The sequence below is a fragment of the Magnolia sinica genome, chromosome 17, assembly GCF_029962835.1.
Source record: "Magnolia sinica isolate HGM2019 chromosome 17, MsV1, whole genome shotgun sequence".
Classification (NCBI taxonomy): domain Eukaryota; kingdom Viridiplantae; phylum Streptophyta; class Magnoliopsida; order Magnoliales; family Magnoliaceae; genus Magnolia; species Magnolia sinica.
Window position 1 is genome coordinate 27,983,928 of NC_080589.1, and position 20,861 is coordinate 28,004,788.

The 20,861-nt window shown below is 35.8% G+C and overlaps 1 long non-coding RNA gene and 1 pseudogene across 1 annotated transcript; both read left to right on the forward strand.

The window, feature by feature from the left end:
• The first annotated feature begins 13,867 nt into the window (after positions 1 to 13,867).
• Positions 13,868 to 16,527, forward strand: LOC131231415 (uncharacterized). Its single transcript, XR_009164348.1, has 3 exons — positions 13,868 to 15,984; positions 16,143 to 16,193; positions 16,294 to 16,527. It is a non-coding gene; the product is annotated as an uncharacterized LOC131231415 (long non-coding RNA).
• A 138-nt stretch (positions 16,528 to 16,665) lies between these two features.
• On the forward strand, positions 16,666 to 18,729 carry LOC131230472 (uncharacterized; annotated as a pseudogene).
• Positions 18,730 to 20,861: the final 2,132 nt, after the last annotated feature.

Sequence of the window (20,861 nt, forward strand, 5' to 3'; positions counted from 1 at the left end):
TGGAACTCTTCGATTGTCATTTTTCAATATGGATTGTTAATCTTTCCAAATTGCCCGATCCAACAGAGATGCCTATAACTCCATCGTTTGATGTCGGATTGGGTCAATTTTTAGTCATCTAAATGGTACTTTAGTGCTCTTTCATTCCTGACTGGAATTGTCATATTCCAAGACTATTTCGGCATCCGTAAGTGGGATCGCAGTCGTCGGTCATATATGTTTCTTTCATCTCCTTGTTCAATAATAACCCTCATAACTCTCTCTTCAGAGATCGAATTTTGACTATTTCAGGTCATTGGAATGTATCTTATCAAGCTTCCAAATGGGATTGGTATTGCTTAATTCAGGGACTGTTCGATAACCCTAAAGCACGTTGGAACTCTTCGATCATCATTTTTCAATATGGATTGTTAATCTTTCCAAATTGCACGATCCAACGGAGACGCATATAACTCCATCCTTTGATGTCAGATTTAGTCTATTTTTGGTCATTTGAATGGTACTTTAGTGCTCTTTCATTCCTGACTGGAATCGTCGTATTCCGAGACCATTTGAGCATCTGTAAGTCGGATCACAGTAGTCGGTCTTGAGTGTTTCATTCATCTCCTTAACCAATAGTAACCCTCATAACTCTTTCTTCTGAGGTCAAAGTTTACTATTTCATGTCATTGAAATGGTAACTTGTCAAGCTTCCAAATGGGACCAGAATTGCCTAATTCAGAGAGACCGTTCGATTTGCCAAAAGCACGTTGGAAACTCTTCGATCAACATTTTTCAATATGGATTGTTAATCTTTCCAAATAGCGTGTTCCAATTGAGTCGCCTATAACTCCATCCTTTGATGTCAAATTGGGTCAATTTTTGGTCATGTGAAAGGTACTTAGTGCTCTTTCATTCCTGACTGGAATCGTCATATTCCGAGACTATTTGGGAATTTGTAAGTGGGATTGTATTCGTCGGTCCTGAATGTTTCCTTCATCTCCTTGTCCAATAGTAACCCTGATAACTCTCTCTTCAGAGGTCGAATTTATACTATTTCAGGACATTGGAATGGCAACGTGTTAAGCTTCCAAATGGGACATGAATTGCTTAATTTAGAGACCGTTCGATATCCCAAAAGCACATTGGAAGTCTTCGATCATCATTTTTCAATATGGTTTGTTAATCTTTCCAAATTGCGTGTTCTAAGGTAGACTCCTATAACTCCATCCTTTGATGTCAGATTGGGTCGATTGTGGTCATTTGAATGGTACTTTACTGCTCTTTCATTCCTGACTGGAATTGTCGTATTCCAAGACCATTTGGGCATCCGTAAGTGGAATCACCGTCATCGATCCTAAATGTTTCCTTCATCTCCTAATTTTATACATAACTTTCATTTGATCGAGTTGGTTCATAGTGGTCAATATTTCTCGATTCTAAGGCCCTTATTCATTGCTATAAACTATTTAAATGATTGGACATGTTTTCAATCCAAACCATTCATTCGATTGCTTCATTAATGTAATCCAAACCATCTATAGAGTTAGTCTTGTGCTCAACAAATTAATTTTTGGGTGCCTCATGTATAAAAAATCATTAGTGATTCAAATTATTCATATGATAGGCCTTGTTTTCAGTCACACAAAACTTTGAGATGAGTGCACCTATAACCTATTCACAAGATTAAAGTCATTCCTATACTTATTTGTTTTAAGTGATCTAAGCCCCTTCGTTTGATTGGAGTAAACTTAGGTCTTGTTTACTAAGCCAATGAATGAAAGTTTTATACTCTTTTGTTGGATTGCACAAGTATAAAAATTCATTATGGGAGGAGTAATCTTGTCAAATCATTGTGCTCATTTTCAACAACCCTGCTAATCATACGATTGAGAAGTTTTTGCTGATTTAAGTTGTTAATATGGTTAAGTCTGTTTCCATCAATCTACGTCATTCATCTAGTTTGCTTATTTTATGACACAACCCTTGGTGGATCTATAATTGCGGTTTCACTCATTAGAGACAATTGAATGCATGAGTCATGCACTAAGGGCCCATTTTCAATTATTCAAGCCATTAATCTCTTGTTCCATTTTTCTAGTAGAAACCGTTCTTATGGTTGGATCCCTTTGTAGTGACCTAAACCATTAATCATGTAGCTCGCTTCTAGTGATGCAAACTATTTATAAGCAGGTCCCATTTTTGCTAACCAAATCATTTATAAAGATGAGCCTATCTTTTTGAAATGCTTGGGCCATTTGAAGTTATCCAATTGAGCTAACCTTCTAAAATGCTTGGGTTGGTTGGAGTCAATCAAATCATTCATATTGCTGGCTCTTTTTAAGTGATCCAATCCCTCTATATAATTCGTGCCATTGTAGTGATCCACACCCTTCATATTATTGAGGCTATTTCTAGTGATCCAAATCAGTTAATATCCTAAGGTCCATGGTTCAACAATCCAAGCAGACTTATCCAAACCCTTTACATAATTTGACCCGTTTTAGTGATCCAAACTCGTCTTATTGTTGGGGCCCTTTTTAGTCATCTAAATTAATTGACATTTTAAGGCTTATGTTCATTAACTAAGAAAATGATCTATAGCCCATGTTGGTTGGAGTGGTACGCCGCTAATGTCAATCGTGAATATTAAGCTAAGGCCCATGTCTAGCGATTCAAATAGGTGGTGCGTTACAAAACTTGACGGATCTATAATGGTGTTTCACCCATTTGAGACAAGTAAGTGCATGAATCGTACACAATGAGCCTACTTTCAATTATCCAAACCTCTAATATCTCTTGCTCCATTTTTACTAGTAGAAACCATTCTTATGGTTGGTTCCTTTGCAATAATCCAGACCGTTAATCACTTGCTTCTAATGATGCGAGCTACTTATATGAATGGCCCCACTTTCATTAACCAAACCATTTATAGGATAATCTAACCTTTTGAAATGCTTAGGCCATTCAAAGTGATCCAATTACGCTAAACTTTTATAATGCTTAGGTTGTTTGGAATGATCTAAATTGTTCATATTAGTGGTTCTTTTTAAGTGGTCTAAATCAATCTTTAAATCATCATTGATTTATCTATGTTAAGTCAAATTGAGCGGTTGCCATTTCTCTTTTTTTAATATATAGGTTGGGAAATTTTTTTTAGCATGTTGGATGATCTTTGCAAGCTTTGAATCAACTTAGCAATTTTGCAACCTGAGGGAACTAGTTTGTTAAACTATTAATATTTTTTCAATTAAGTGATGTGTTTATTAGTGTTTAGGAAGGAATGTAACTTTTTTCTCTAATGAAACTTTGTAAGCTCGAAGTTAGCAATTTGCAACATGAGGGAACTAGCTTGGCATATTTTCTATATTTTTTAGGTTATAGTGATATGTTTATAATTAGATCAGAGGATAAAATGCACTTTGTTTCTTAATTAATCCTTTTTCTTGGCATGTTCCTAATGAAATTTGTTTCTTTTTCATCTAGTTTTGATAGGTACCTTAGCGGTTTATGACAATTGTTCTTTTATGCTTAATATATCTCCAAAAGAACTCAATTAGGCTCTTCTTTTGTCTCGTGCCTTGTCTATGGTTTTAATCAGACCAATTTTTTATTTTTAGTTTTTGGTGTTTCAGCTTCTTTGCATTCAAGCATTTTGTTAGATTTACTAAGAGAGCGATGAATCTTGTTGGTTTCCATCATATTCACCGTGTTTTTAATTCTTCTATGAGTGAGATTTTTCTTAACACTTTTCTTGTTATTAATTGATCATGGAATTATTGTTTTGAATTTTAAGGATCTTATTTGATTATATTGGGGTTTGATATGTGGAGATTCTATTCGTCCCTTTTGGTTATAATACCATGCAGTTACCATTTGTGATGGTTCAATATATGTACTTGCTATTTTTTTATACTCATCCATTATGTTTGTTTGCCTCTGCTTGTTTCAATGGTTTGCTAGTTTTAGTTAATTACGTTAAAGATACACTATTAGAATGATGTGAATAGTTTTTCATTTCTATGAAGGGGAATAGTTTCTATGATAATGTTACATTCAATTTATTAGTTGTAGTTGTAGATTGTAAGTTAAATTTTTATGGTACACTAGATTAAATTATCCAATTAGTTGAGGTGGTTAGGTGTACCTTGGGAGATGTAGAATGGCGACTTCTCTTTTTAGTGGCTTTAGTAAAATAGTCGGCTACATTCATTTATTTTATGTGACCTAATCTATTGAATATCATGCGGACCATTTCTAACGATGCAAACTATTTGCATAATTTGGTCCAATTTGAATGGTCCATCATTGATATGAGTAGGCTCATTTTATTAAATTCAAACTATTCTTGTGGTTGGCCTGTATTAAGTGATCCAAATTGCCATTATGGTTGCATTCTTTTACAATAATCCAAATTGTTCATAGGATTTAGCTCGTTTCTACTGATCTTAACCTCTAATTTGCCTGGGGCGTTTAAGTATTGGAACCTTTGCCATAATTGGGCCATTTTAATTGATTAAAACCATTCATATGATTGAGTGATTCGGTGATCCAAATGCTTCATATGTTTGGATATGCTTTTAATGATCCAAACTCTTGATATGATTGAGCTTGTTTTTAGTGATCCAAGCCAATGGATATGTTAAGTTGATCCTTAGTTGCAGGATCGCTACTCCTACTTAAAATCCTCATTTTTATATCTATCACTAGTGCTCTCACTTCCCACCTATTCATACTTGCTCACATTTTGAAAGAGATGCTTCCCTGCTCTTGCACCTGAATTTTTGTGCCACTGCGCTCATGCTTCATGCAACTATAAGTTGATCCATATCATTCATATGATTGAGGTTAGTTCTCAATGATCTATACCATTAATATAATAGGGCCCAATTCAATTTTACAAAATATTGAGATGATTGGTCAGTTTTCAGTGATCTAAGCCATACATATGGATTTCTTGTTACCACGATGCAAACCATCAATGTAATAAGGCATATACTTAACAAATCAATCAGTGAATGTCGTATGAACCAAAAGTTATTAGTGATTCAAATTTTGCTAATGATTGGGATAATTTTTAGTGGCACAAACGTTTGATGTGCTTGAACCATTTCAAGTGATCTCAACTATTCATATGCTTAGTTTTGTTTTATGTGATCCATGCCCTTCATATGATTAGAGTTGTTTCTGACATGTAAACCCCTCATTAGTTGGGGCCTTTTTTAGTGATGCAAACCAGTTGGTGCTTCTTTTTACCAATACAATAAGTTCATGTTTAATACCTAGGCCTATATTCACCAATTCGGTATGATTGTGCTTAATGCTAAGACTTTTGTTCCCTTCATATGTGAGGGAACATTTCAGTAATTGGAACCCTTCATCTGATTGGATCCAAACTAGTTGATGTACCTAGGGAATCCATTTACCAGGTCAATGAATGAATGTTTTGTACTCTTTCTTGGTTTGAACCGAGCACAGAAAATCATTTGGAGAGGAGGAATCTTGGCATATATCTTGCTAATTTTCAATAATCCAAACTACTCATGTGATGGGCTTTTGTTCAGTGATACAAGAAGTTATTATGGTAGTGTGTGTTGGGTTTCTAAACCATTCATACGATGTGGCTAGTTTTCATTATCTCAAACTTTTAATTTAATATGCATGGATCATTTCAATTGATCCTACCCATTCATGTGGTTGGTTTGTGGTGATCCAAATCCTTAATACGATTGGGGCCATTTTCAGTTTATCCAAACTCTTCATATGATTTAGGTTGTTTCTAGTGAGTCCTATGATTTAGGTCATTTCTAGCAGTGTTTTAAATATCGACGATATCGGCCGATATATCTCACGATATATCTTGTATCCCACTAGTACGATACTAAACACACGAGTAGTGCGATATATCCCACATGTTCGATCTAGTGAGCATTTTCGAATTTTGATCCTTTTATTTTCTATAAATCATGTTAAATTGGTGTCAAATTGTTACAAATCCATGATTTTTCATGTTTTGTATGAAAAATCATGGATTGGGAGCTTCAATTTTGAAATTTGGAGTGGGGCGAGTTGTGAAAAATTGAAAAAAGTAAAAAATTCTCAATTTATTGCAAGTCATTTGCAATCTGTGTCCAAACATCAAATCAAACATGTATGTAACATAATCTAGTGATTCTTCTTTTGCTTTTGAATGCATTACTTATGTTTCCAAATATCTTCTTACATTTATAAATTATATGAATAGAAATTGAATATATTTGCATCAATTCAATTAGACAACGCATAAATTAGGACCCCATACAAAGAAAACCTATTGTGTACTTGTTTTTTGAAATGTTTTGATTTATAAGTGTGAATTGATGTCTTTTTTAACAATCACCGAAGTTTCATCGAAAAATTCAACCAATTTCCCAATGTTTCCCCATGTTTCCAACAACGATGATACATTACACAATACAACCGATATATCCCATGCGATAACCGATACGTATCCGTATCCCAAGAATGCGATACGTAACGTGATACCAATATTTCAAACACTGGTTTCTAGTGATCTGAACCAAATGATATAATAATACATGTGTTCAACAATCAAATCCCTGACTAGTCACATGATTGAGTTTTTTTTCAATGACGCAAGTTGACTGATTTGTTAAGCTAATAATCTGTATCATTCACATGATTGACTATTTGTAAGCTTGTTTAAATGATTGTGCCAATTTTCAATGATCCAAACTATCCATACAATTGTTTCATTACCATGATTGTGTACATTTTTAGTGATCGAAACCGTTGGTATGGTTGGGAACTTATTTAGTATTCCAAACTGTTTATGTGATTGGGCCATTTTTAGTTCCAAACCAATTGATATGTTGTATTTTGTTTTCCGCAATTGAATCAGTTAGTTCATGTTTTGTAGCCTAGGTGGATGCCATAGACAGCGAAGTTCTTTTAGGGAGGAGGAAGCTAGACATAAAATTTGTTAACATTTTGCAATTGAATGTAGATTATTTAGGTATTCCAGTTCTTAAGTATCTATTTGTGAGCTGCTTATTCTATAGTTTCGATATTTCTTGTTTGTGATACTTGGTGCATGGGTAACCGTGCCTATGATTGATTCAAATCTCAGAGATCCTATATGTGATTGGGGCCTTGTTCAGTGTTTCGAGCCTTTCATATAATGGGGCATGTTTTAATGGTCCAATTATTATGATTGGTTTGTTTCCAATGAATGATTTGTTAAGACATGTTTTTAGTAATCTAATTGGTTGATGTGATATATCCCATGATGGATGTTGAATTGTGATTTTTCACATGTAAGAGATCGGTACATGAATCATCAACGGTGGACCATTTTCAATTATCTAAGCTAATGTTTCCTAGCCCACTATGATTGCTACAAATTGATCGTATGATTGGGTGCATTTTTAATAGTCCAAATCGTTGAAATTATTGGACTCATTTTAATTATCTAAGCCATTCTTAATGATTAGGCCTACATTTTGTGATTCAAATCGTTAATATTGTAGGGTGCCTACTATCATTATAAAAAAAATTAAGGTAGGGCCTATTTTCAATGATCTAATTAATATGGTAGGGCTTGTTTTCAATTATCCAATGGTTAATATTAATTAGGAACATTTTCACCCATACGAATATTTGATATGGTTAGGCCATTCGAAGTGATTGAAATTGTTCATTTGATTGTGCCCATTGTAAGTGATCCAAACCCTTTATATCATTGTGGCCATCTTAATGATCTGAACCAATATATGTTGAGGCCTGCGTTCACCAATCAATTTTGTTGATTATTAATAACCCTCATTGGATGTGGTAAGGACAAAAATTGTTAGTGGAGCAATCTTGACATATAATATTTTGATCTTTTATAGTTAAGTGTGGAGTGTAGCTATTTTTCTTGACTACAACGGTTGATCTAACTAGCTTATATTCAACGATCCAAATCATTAATATGATTGGCTTATACTTACTAATCCAACACTTAATATGATTGGGGTTGCTTTTAGTGACCTATGCTCTAAATATCATTAAAGTCATTTTTGGTGATGCATTATATACAATGATAGTGCCTTTTAGTTGTTCATTGTGATGGATGTTTTTAAATGGCAGTTAATTTCAATGAACGAGATGTATGAAGATATACATGAATATATTAATGAGGTCTACCAAAAATTCCAATAGGTAATACAGTATTTACAATGATAATGCCCTTTAATTGTTAATGGGGAAGAAACTATGGGGAAGATGATCAATTACCACGTCTATTCTTTTTTATATGGTCATACAAAGCTCCACCATGGGCGATAACATTCCCATACCCTTCCTAACATATGTATAATGTGTATGGGAGATGCAGAGTCAATTAATCACCTCTTCATTCATTGTGTGTTTGCTTGAAAGATGTGGGACTACTTTCTCAATGCTCTTCATACAATCTTAGGTGAAGCCAAATTTTGTTGTGGACCTTCTGTGGTTTGGCATTTAGGAGGGGTGGGAAAAGTGGGGAAAGCATTGTGGAGATTACTTTTATATAGGAGATGTTTTTAGAATAGGAGTTCGTCACATGTTGTGGCCATTAGGAAAATTAAATGTATTTTTTGGGTCGGGCTTCTTATGTAAAGCTAGTTAATCCTGCTAATCTCTCATATGTTTTTCAATTATGTAGGTGGGTTGTTTTCTTTTGCGCATTTTATGGGCTTTTATGGAAGCTCTCTCAAGAAGGGGGGGAAAAAGACAATTTGAAATGAGTCATAGCTAAATTCTTTTGTTGTTTTTAGGTTTTACTAGAAAAAATACAAAATGAAAAATAAATAGGAAGGATATGAATAAAGAAGAAATGTAAAAAAAATAAGTATGAAGAATCTAAACTAAAGATAATTTTTGAGCAAGATTTCCTAGTAAGTGAAAACTAAATGCCCCAAATTTGTTGTTGGAATGACCTTTTATCAATAAATGAAACTCCATATATAGATTAACTTCTTGATCTCTAAAAAAATGATTATTTGAAAATACCACTTATGAATAATATTTTTGTTCGAGACAAACTAATCTTCATGCTAAGTATCTTTCCTATTTTGGGATACTATTGATCTTAGTTGGGTTTGACAGTTTACACATATAGCTAATTACACCCTAAGCACACAATACACAACTTCACTAAATGTTGAATATCATTCACCTCCAATAGAAGGATAGTCAAATACATACTCAAGGATGAGCCTACCCCAATCCTTTTTTCTCATTTTACTTTGATCTTTGATAGATATGAGGTTTCGCTTCCCAAAAGGGACGGGGACAGGGACACCCTGTTGTTATTAATTTTTTTTTAAAAAAAAACTTTCCAAAACCCATCACGAGTTTGGGTGAATGGCTTTGGTCGTGGGTTTGCTCCCCATAACACTAAGTGTGATTCCCCCCTTCCCGTGAATTACCTATCATGAGTTGGGGCGAACGACTTTGGTCATGGGTATGCTCCTCATGGACACGAGTTTGATTCCCTTCCTGTGGATTACCTATTATAAGTTTGGGTAAACGACTTTGGTCGTGGGTTTGCTCCTCACAGATAAGAGTTTGATTCCCCTCCTCGTGGATTACTCAATGCATGCAGTGTTACTAGGATTTTTTTTTTTGTAATCCCCACATCTGGAGACTCGTTACACCTGACCCGACGCAGTGCTGACTCTACTCGACTCGGTACCTGTTATTGGATCAGACTTAGTCTAGATTAGTCCAGGCCAGACCTGAACTCAGATCTGGTCAGGCATGCTGGTCTTGGTACCAAGTTGAGCGAGTCAGGTCAACCCTTCAGCCCTAACTTGGTCTGACTCGACTCGTTACCCTGTTCTTCACCCTATTTAGTAGGGAAAGTTTTTGTTTTTAATTCTCACATTTGGATATTCTTGAAATTTTAACCTTCAATTTCAGTGTTCAGTATTAGGCCTACACATGTCCATTCCTTTCAAGCTTGATCCTGCCCCCATAGGCATATGCTCATGATGCTTAACGACTGAGTTCGATTTCCTCCCTATGGATTTTTCGATGCACGTAGTTGGCGGGTGATTACGTGCATTTGTAAGGAATGGTCTCACCTTAAAGGGACGGGGTTTTTTAAAAAAAAACTTCCCAAAACCCATCATGAGTTTGGGCGAATGGCTTTGGTCTTGGGTTTGCTCCCCACAAACACGAGTTCATTTCCCCTCTTCGTGGGTTACCGATCACGAGTTTGGGAGAACGACTTTGGTCGTGGGTTTGCTCCCCACAGACATGAGTTTGATTCCCTTTCCCCATGGATTACCTACTATGAGTTTGGGCGAAGAACTTTGGTTGTGGGTTTTCTCCCCACAGGCATCAGTTTGATTCCCCTCCTCGAGGATTACTCGATGCAGGTGGTGTAATAAGGGAAGTCTTTTTTTAATCCTCACATCTAGAGACTCATGAAACCCTCAATTATGCGTTCACTATTAAGCCTATGCATGTCCATTCCTTTCAAACTTCATACCGCCTTTATAGGTGTAAGATAGTGATGCTTAACGACTGAATGAGAGCTTCGTTTGTCAATGAATAATGGATTGACTCCATTGTTGGCATTACTTTATTTTTCTCTCATTTCCTATTAGCGAGTTCTGATGCACGCTGTCACTAATAGGGAGACGTAATATCTACTGAAAAATAGAGTCTCAATCTAGTAGGGTGCACTATAGCGCACTCCGGGTGGCCTAGCTTCTAGCTCTCTTGATTAGGTTGTCGTATTTTGCAATATGGGAGCTACTCATAGACCAGCAGAATTACAGGAACAGCATGGCATTTCCAGTCAAAGCCTTCAGCCCAAACTTCAATATATAGATCTCATTTTTCTTCAAAGTGGATCTATCAAGGACCAGGCTAGCCCGAACCCCCGAATGGGCTTATCATCGGGCGTTGGTTAACCTACTTTGATTGCCTTTCAGTTGTTCACTCGACCAAAAAGTCCATCTACATCCCAAATTCAAATTAGAAATCTTGCCTTGCCTCTTATCACTTCACTCCTTCCCCATGATCATTTTCAAGTTTTGGTTTGTCCTGGACGATGGGGTAAGCTCCCATGAATGTGCACATGACTTAACTTTTTATTGGACTATCTTTAATAGGCAAAATCTCACACCACTTTACACAAGGATTGATTAGCCGTGGAATCAAAGTAATAACTGTCAATCGTTAATTACGATCAAGACAAATAAGAACAGTCAGACTCTTACCCGAAGATGAAGTTAGGCTTGGATAAGGACACTATTTGGATTAGGAAGTCACTCATACCAAATGTTTTTTTTGTTTTTTTTGTTTTTTTTAAAAGCTGAAAATACTGGGGTATCATTTAAAATAGACATTTTATGCATCATCTTCAAAAGGATTCTATGCCAAAACAAACGCTAGGAAAATTTTAATGATTAAGAAATAAATTGATAAGAAGAATACCAAAGGACGATCTACACTAAAATAAAATGAATACATCAAAGCCTTTGATCCTTAGATTCCAATATTTACTTTCTATTGTCAAAGTGGCTAGGGGAAAAAATTTAGAATTCGAGTAAGAGGATTGTGGTATCTATCAATAGTGGATTAAATATTAAACTAGAATTCTATGAGCAAATTTAGATCAAATTAGTTAAAACATTGTTAGTATCGAAGTCCTCATAGGGGTAGGCGATATGACCTTGTATAAAAATTGCTTACTCTAAGTTTGATTCCCCTCCTTGTGGATTACCTGTCGCGAGTTTGGGAGTATGGCTTTGGTTGTGGGTTTGCTCCCCTTCCCGTGGATTACTCGATGTACATGGTTAGCAGGTGATTGTGTGCATTCATAGGGAATAGTCTCACCTTAAAGGGGGTGGGGACACCATGTTGTTATAAAAACAAAAGAAAATTCCAAATTCGCAAGTGTGGTATTTGTCATCATTGCTATAGCAAAATTAGAACGGTAAGAAAGAGTACAAAAAAGAGAAAAGAAAAGGCTTGAAGGAGCTTAGAAAATGAAGATAGCATAATGGGAAGTTTTTAAATACTGAACTTTACATAGAGCTTAGCTTTAAAGAGAGCTTAGAAAATATATTACTTTTGAAACTAAGGAATCCAATGGTTTGTTGGTTATTTCACATCATAATGATGTTTTTTTTTTTTTTTGGCCAATTAACTTGAAGGGCGTATAGTTCTAATAGTAAGGGTGCTTTTTTGAACTCCTTTGAAGGTTATTCTCTTTGAGAGTCCTTACGGCTCATTGGTTGTGACCTTAAGTATGTCGTAGAAAGTTGTTTATCCTGTCAGCTGAAGGCTCACTTAGTAATTGCTTCTATATAGTAAGGGTACTTTTCTGAACTCCTTTCTAATTGTGTGTTAAAATCTCATCAAGAAATATTTTTGATTTCAAGGTCAAATCAATACGGCGACCAATCTAACCTTGATGTAGTCACCTTGCTTCCTTAACTATTTGTGCACATGGTGGCAATACTGCTCTTGTTAAGCAATTGTTCATTTTTTGAATTAAGTTCATTCTCTTATGTTTTAATTTTTTTTTTCTTCCATGCACTCTCATGCTTTTGATGTTTTTCATGTGCTCTCATGCTTTTAATGTTTGTGAAAACAACTAACATCCTATAACTTGTATCACTAAGCAATTGTTTCTATTTTGGTTACGCATGTGCATCGTTTTGTTTGTTTGACCCAAATATCAAGAAGAACGAGCATCGTTGGAGCCTTTGATTCTTATGGGGTGTTTCCAAATGTTGGACTTTTGAAACTAAGGAATCCAATGGTTTGTTGGACTTTACATAAAGCTTAACTTTCAAGAGAGTTTAGAAAATATTTTACTTCTGAAACAATGGAATCCGATGGTTTGTTGGTTTTTTCACATCATAGTGATGTTTTCTTCTTCTTCTTTTTTTTTTTTTTGGCCAATTAACATGAGGGATGTCTAGTTCTAATAGTAAGGATAATTCTCTAAACTCCTTTGAAATTTATTCTCTTTGTAAAGCTGAGGATTTGAAAGTAAGACCATGACCAATCTAACTTCGATATTGTCACCTTGCTGCATAAACATTTTATACAAATGGTGGCACTCTTCTTAAGCAATAGCTTGTTTTTTTGAATTAGGGTAATTTTCTTTTTCACTTAAATTATTTTTTTCGGGCCCTTTTGTGCTCATAATGCCTATGAAACCATCATCACAACTATGATCACCCTTTCATGATCATATGGCATTTTCAACAATTGCTCCTACTATAACTTATCTGTAAGCAATTGATATGTATTGTCTTTACTTGTTTGAGATGAATCAAGAGAAGAAATAACATTTTTAGAGCCTTTAACACTTCTGGAGTAGATCATAAAGACCCAAATAAAGGGAAAAAATAAATATCAACTTGATCCAAAGCTTTTATGGCTCCCAAAACGTTTTTAATGGTCAACGTTCATTTAACACTGTTTCTTTAATGTGGTCCACTTTATATTTTGGTATACCTCAATTTTTCTCTCATAACATAAAATGATCTATAAAAATAGGTGGACATAATGGATGAAACACATACATCATGGTGGGGCCCAAACCACTAGCCATTGGCTGGTGCTCGTTGGAGTAGCCAATCCGTTTCCTCCGCGTGGCTCACTCAGTACCCCACGCATACTGTGTGAATTTTGTAGGGTCCACTGTGATTTATGTATTTTATCCACTCCATCCATCCATTTTACCAGATGATTTTGGGGCTTTAACAGAAAAATGAAGTATATATAAACCTCAAGTGGACAACACCATAGGAAATAGTGTGAATTGAACATCTACCGTTGAAAATTTCTTGGGAGCCACATAAGTATTAGATCAAGCTTGTATTTGTTGGCGCAAGTGAAGATGGTGTCAAAGTGTTTCAACTTAAATACCATATGTTGGGTTCTAAGCCTTTGTTAACTGTCTTGGGAGACTACATGGTTGATTCTTTTCTGTGGTAAGAATCATGTGAATTTGCATATTACACGATGTGTATCATTTGTTTTAATGGTATACGATAACTATTCATAGTGATAGAAAGAAATTAAGTAAGAAATACTAGTTATACATGCAAGGTATGTGATTTGATGGATGAATATAAAACATTGTGTTGTTATGGATAAGGGTGTCTCTGACCCTTATAATGCCTGGTTTGATGTATTTATCATTATATGTCATCTCTTCATATGCATTCTTTTGTTTTTGCACTAGTATTTGCGATTGCTGGAAAGGCCTCTTGATCTAACTTACAAACTTGGTGTCATCGACTAGGGGACTTCAACTGCAAGTAAATGCACTCATGGAATTTTATTTTATTTTTCATTTTTTTCATTTTGAATGATTGGGTTTGAACTTCAAAGCCAATGCTCTTTGCTAGAAGCCTCATTATGTCAATTGTGTTTTATAATGTTTACTTTTGAGGTTTGTAGCAATTTCTCACCATCACTTATGAAGACTTGTCATTCATATCCTTATGTTCGATAGTTTCTATTTATTTGTTACTATGAATAATTAGACTTCATTAAAGAAGAGGAATCCTTTAGAGAGTATGAAGAAACCCGCAACCAATAGAGGGAAATATGCCCCTTCTTGGCAAGCAAAATGTCTATGCCATTTAGACGTTATTTACCAAGCATGTTGTCTCTATAGTTCATAAAGATAACACCAAATAAAATGTTTATAGTTCTCTCTACAAAAGCCAAATGAAGTATGTAAAAAAGTAGCAACATATTTTTCAAAACATCCTTCGGGCAAGATTTTTTTTTGGAATAAGCATAAGGTAAGAGCAAAGAGCGATGGCTTCTGCTTATGCAAATGAAACACATCAACTAAACTGGAGAAAGTGGTGATTTATGTCGGTTATTTTGGCATAGCCACTTACAGTACAAAGATAATGAGTAATATTGGGCTAGGTTATTGAGAAAATGGTTAATCTCCCTCCAATCTTCCATATTTGAAACTAAGAACATTGATCATGATGGATTACAATTCAATCTTACATTATACTATGAGAAGATATTAATTGGTTCGAATACTAAAACTTCTGACTCTTTTTGCGGGATAAAAATTGTGTCAAGTTATCTTTCAAAAAAAAAGAAAGAAAAAAGAATCGTGTCAAGCTGCATGTTGCAAGGCATGCGTAACTAGCTAAGACTACAGAAGTTTTGGATCAAGCTGACATTTGTGTTTTCCCTTCATACATGTCTATGTGACCTTATAAACAGGTTGGATAGAAAATAAACATCATGGTGGGCCCTAAGAAGGTTTCAATGGCGGGCTCATTATCACCACGACTTTTTGTGGTGTAGTCCTGGATCTGCCTCATTTTTGGGCTCATGTCCTAAAATAATCTTTAAAAATGGATGAAAAGTATGGATAAAACCCATAAATCACAGAGGCCCCAGCGAGCCCCTGCCTAAATTGAATCTTGTATTTGAGATCTTGGGTGTCATCATCACAACCATCACCATGTTTATGCATGAATCGCCCTGGCCATTGGCTTTTTCTTGATACTTATTTACTTCTGCTGTTAGTTATTTCTCTCCTGAAATATTGGGCTTTTGATGAAATGTGGTTAAAATGTAGGTTTTGTTCACGTTATCTAGAACTTTAGTATTATCTAAGACCAGGATCTCGACCGGGTCCTTTTTCTCTATTTTCCCTTTCTATTCATCATCTGAATTACTTTCCATCCCATAACCACTTTTCTCCCTTTTCTTCCTTGAAAGAAGAATATCATGTGGGTTGATTGCATCGTGGAGCTATTAAATCTACTAGTTTCAAATCTAAAATTAATATAACTTGCTTTCTTAAGGTTTGTTATCGTTTTATTGTAAAATAATCATAAGAAATTGTCATCCATTACAAATGATGACTTCTGTTTGTGCTTTGACTTGGACCTTGGAAACTATGAAAGGTTCCTATATATTAAGTTGACTCATGACAACAATATCACCACTAGGAAGATTTACCAGGTATAGTTCCCATAAGAAGAAGAAAAATCTTGAAGCATATAGAGTGGAAACATTGAGATCATGCTTGGGTTTATTAAATTTGTTCTATCATTTGACTTCTTATATTTTCTAAGTTTAATCATTTTCTTTTTTCTTGGTGTATCTAGTTGATGATATAGTCTGTTATTAACAAGGAGTGAAGGGGAGATTACTTGGGGAGAACTATCTAGGTGCCTGTCCACACCATTTCTCTTACTTGTCGTTGTCTTAACATCCTTTGATGTATGATTTTGAACTTAGTATCTATTTTTTTTCTCTACCTTCCTTTAGGTTGTCCCCCACATTACAGATGTTATTCAAGAGTAGATTGAGCATGTAGCAGTTATTCTTGTGATGGTAAAGAAGGCCCAGCCGCCCAGCTGACATATGTGTCATAGAATTGGACGGAACGATAGGTAAAACTGACTTTGAAGTGCTAATTTTATGTTTGTCCTTGCATGGGATAAACAGCTCAGCATGTGGACTATCATCTTTGGTGGTATTACAATGTTGGCAATTTTTTGTGTAAGGGAGATTTTGCAACCTGATCATATTGGACCCTGATGCTTCTAGAGCTCTAGATCCATCATGCAATTAATCTTCTTCCCATTCCAGGCACTAGCAACTTTTGTCTCATTCATGTCAGTCTCGTTCCCGTTTTGAATGTCATTGGTGAACAGGTAGATAACAGTGGCTTCTGCTAGTTATTTGCACTGGTGGATACATAATCTATTCCACTTATAGGAATAAGAATTAACTCAGCTGTATGCAACCTCTTGAGTTATAACCCAGTATTGGGGCTTGACTGGTGATGCTATTGTTTTCCACCTTCAGAAAATAAAGCCAACTCATCGCAGTGTTCAGGGACTGCGAGGACTGGGATTGACTCTGCATATCTTAGCTTGTAGCAGTGCTACGGTCTCGACCTCTCTCTATGTTTCTGTTGTGCATTTTTTGTTTGTTTGTGTGTGTCAGTGCATGTAGGCACGCACATATATCGTATCTTTCATCTGATGCATATTTTCTAATGTCTTGGACAGGCACTGGATGAAAATGTCAAAGAAAAACTGTCACAGTTTTGCCATGTCCTGGTAATGTAACCAGAATATTGATATTATCACTTCTTTAAAACTGTTTTGTATTGGGTATGAGAAATTTTAACCATTCGAATACAATTTTCTTTCAGGCGGCAAACATCATCACCCTTCATGATGTTTCAAACATTTGGCACATTCTTTTGCTATTAAGGGTAGGTGATATCTTTTTCAGAGTTTGTATACATTTCTAATGAAACTTGGATACAGACGTGTGGTGGTGTCTCTTGCTTGTTAGATGAGCTGGTAGAGATAGTGTAGTGTTTGTGAGTGATCCAGGGTTCAATTCCTAATAGCTCTGTGAGGCCCACCATCATGTGTGATGGACATCCAGGCCATGCATTTGGTAGGTCCCCTCTGGGCTATTGGATGTGTGAAAAATCAGTTGTATCGAGAACTCAAGTGGGCCACACCATCTAAAACCATGGGAAATCATGCCTAAAACATCTAGAAGCACTTGATGGGGCCCATCTGAGTATTGTGATGGCCTGAAATTTGATGTGACCCCTCAACCAAGTGAGACACAATGGATGGGCTGGATGTCTAAACCACATCTCACTGGGCTCTATATACTATTAAGAAGGTTTCAATAGGCGAGCATCCACTCTCAACCGTTATCTGTGTGTGACTCACTCACCTAAGTCATGGAATGGCTTGATTTTTAAGCCCGTGGCTCATTGTGGAAGGGTGCACCTGATTGATGGGATGGATGTCTGTCACACATGGTGGTGGGGCCCACAGAGCTTGACCTCATTATATATATATATATATATATATATATATATATATATATATATATAATCAGTTTTTGCATGAGACGTGCCTAGGAGAGTCAGGCATGCTGACATGGCAGGCATATGACACAACACAATTTCAAACAAGTGTCGTGTCCTTGTTGTTTATGCATAGAGTAACGTGGAAATGAGTTGTTTTATAGTTTTACCGGTATCTTTCCTTGTGATACCTAACCACTCCAAGGATTATGTTCAACAAATTGTATATCTTCTAACAACAAGCATGTGGTTCTTTGTCTTCATAGAACCAAAAGGCACATGAGCAATTTTGAAAGTGCTGAACCTTCTATGGTTTTTCTACTGAACTCATCTCGTCTCATGTATCAACACGTTTTGCTTGGTGCTAAACTATGTCATGAATATTTACCATATGATAACATTCTCCTTGACTATGTCATTCATTACAATAGAGTTACTAGGGAGCCCATATTGGAGGAATAGACCAGCAGGGCTGAACTCTGTGACAGGTTACATGATCCTGTACGTCTCAGGCATTTTTCATGTTGGTAATCTTTGCTATAGTTTCATGTTTGGATTATTGCAAGTCAAGCACTAACATACAACAAGATCTGTAGGTCAGAATTGCCATGGTCAGAAAATATACTGGCCTTTCAGATTCTTACCTCTCTCTGTTGAAGGTGAATGCTTTTGTCACTCTATATTTCCACTTTCCAGAGCATTGAGGCAGTTGTTGTTCATGCCTTATTTCCATACGCAGTTGTCCATCCCATTTTACTATAAATTGCTGTCAGTGCGTTGGCTGTCCATCCCTTAAAATTGATTGTTTCCAGGTACCTGATCCAGTGGTTGTTGGAAGGTGTTAAAACATTGTTGGTTTTGTAAATATTATAGTAGAATATTGAGGATAGGAACCCACATAAATGCATTGCATTTATATCTAATCTAAGTAGTTTACAGCCTTTTTCATTCCAAAAGAATGACAGAAGATAGTCCGTTGTGTTCAAGTAAGTTTCACGCTTAAAATGATTGTTCTTCTTCCTTGAGAATAAATTTCAACATAGACCAAAGGAAAAGTGCATCAAGCAACTACAAGCGGAACATGATCCGTTACTCCACAAGGTTCCAATGCCTTATTAGTTTTTAAATCCTTGTTCACATATCCCTTTCATCCCATTAGTCTCACCCCTTTCAGTACCTTATCTCGCATCAAGCCCCAACAAGCCCCAACTTGAAAACATCTACCACATGAGTGGGTTGAACCTCCTACGTAATATCGTCTGAACTCCACGTCACATCCACCTCATCACACCCTCCAAAGGAATCAAATCCAACATTTTAGCATCTACCCACCCACTTGTTGAATCTATTAGGATTAGGGTGTTAAACCAACTTTTTCGCCATGAACAATTTTTCTAGGATCAACTACAGCAGGTGTATGCATGTTTGTGCTCTGTATATAATAAGAACATATACTCAATATCTAAATTAGTCTCTTTTTCTTTGTGTAGTACAAGATGATGTAGTGCTTCAGTTTCTAATTTATATGTGCAAGACCTTTTGCACGCTTCTATTGTTTGCCATAGGAAACTTATAGTGGAGTGGGTTCCAGAGACTGACTTGGAAGAAACAACTGCAAAAGAGGTTTAACGATTATAACTTCAAGCCATCTACTTATGTTTATCATAGTCACTTGAGTTGACACAATTTCCAACATTTTCTCTTTGCAGGCGCCTGATGTTTATATTGTTGCATGGAGGCCGTTGAGGGTGAGCATTTTTCTTTGGATTGAATTTTCTAATTTCATTCTTGCACTGATTTTCTTAGGATGTTGGACACTTTTATTGCCTTCATCTATCATTCACAGTTTGTTTGCTAGTCCTCTGAATAGTTTTTCAGTTCAAGGTGCAGATGGCGTTTTAGTCCTGGGGGCTTTGGTGATCGAGGGGTGCAAGGGAAAATCCTAGCTATAAAATAAGCACGAGAAAACAATAAACCATTTTTCAGCATTTGTTTAGGGATGCAAATTGCTGTGATTGAGTACTCATGTTCGTTCTTGGTCTGCAAGATGCAAACAGTACAGAGTTTGATCTATATACAAAAAACCCATGTGTTATTTTTATGCCAGAGGTGGATTTGGGTTTTATCCCCTCTCATTCTTTAAGTCTTTTATTTCTGTTGTTTTATTGCACCTAGTAAGCTGTGTTATGTAACAGAGAATCATATCATACACAAGGTTCGAAAAATCATATGGGATGGACCATGCGTCTTGGATCAAGAAGAACATATTTCGAGATCACTGATTACAAATCTGCAAAATTGTGAGGACCAACATATCACTTTATTAACTGTATCTTGTATTTGTATCCCTCTGTATGTCCTTTGTGCTGGTTGAGCATCAATGTAAGGGTGTTTTATAATCTTTTGCCAATAGGAATTATAGTCTTGATGCATCAGGACATCTATAGGGTCCTGATGTGCCCAGTCAGTAGGGTACTGATTGCAACATAGAATCTAAATATTTTCTTTGCTATCTAAAAATAGTGAAAATGTCAAGTTATGGGAAAGTGCTTCATTTTCCTTTCCTTTCCTTTCTTTTCTATTCTCACTATCTAGATAAGCCTAATTGTGCAGTGGGTCTTGAAGTCCTTGTCAGAAAGGTGAATATTGTCATTCCTTCTTATGGTGGTTGAATTATGGACCGCCAAACCACTCCAACATTTTGGGGGTTATAACTTTGACTCTTTTGTGGGGTAAGACTCGTGTGAATTTTGACTTATGTCAGTTATTTTAGCATAGTCACTTACAGTACAAAGATAATGAGTAATATTGGGCTAGGTTATTGAGAAAATGGTTAATCTCCCTCCAATCTTCCATATTTGAAATAAGAACATCGACCATGATAGATTACAATTCAATCTTACATTATACTATGAGAAGATTTAATTGCTTTGAATATTAAAACTTTTGACTCTTTTTGTTGGATAAGAATTGTGTCAGGTTATCTTTCAAA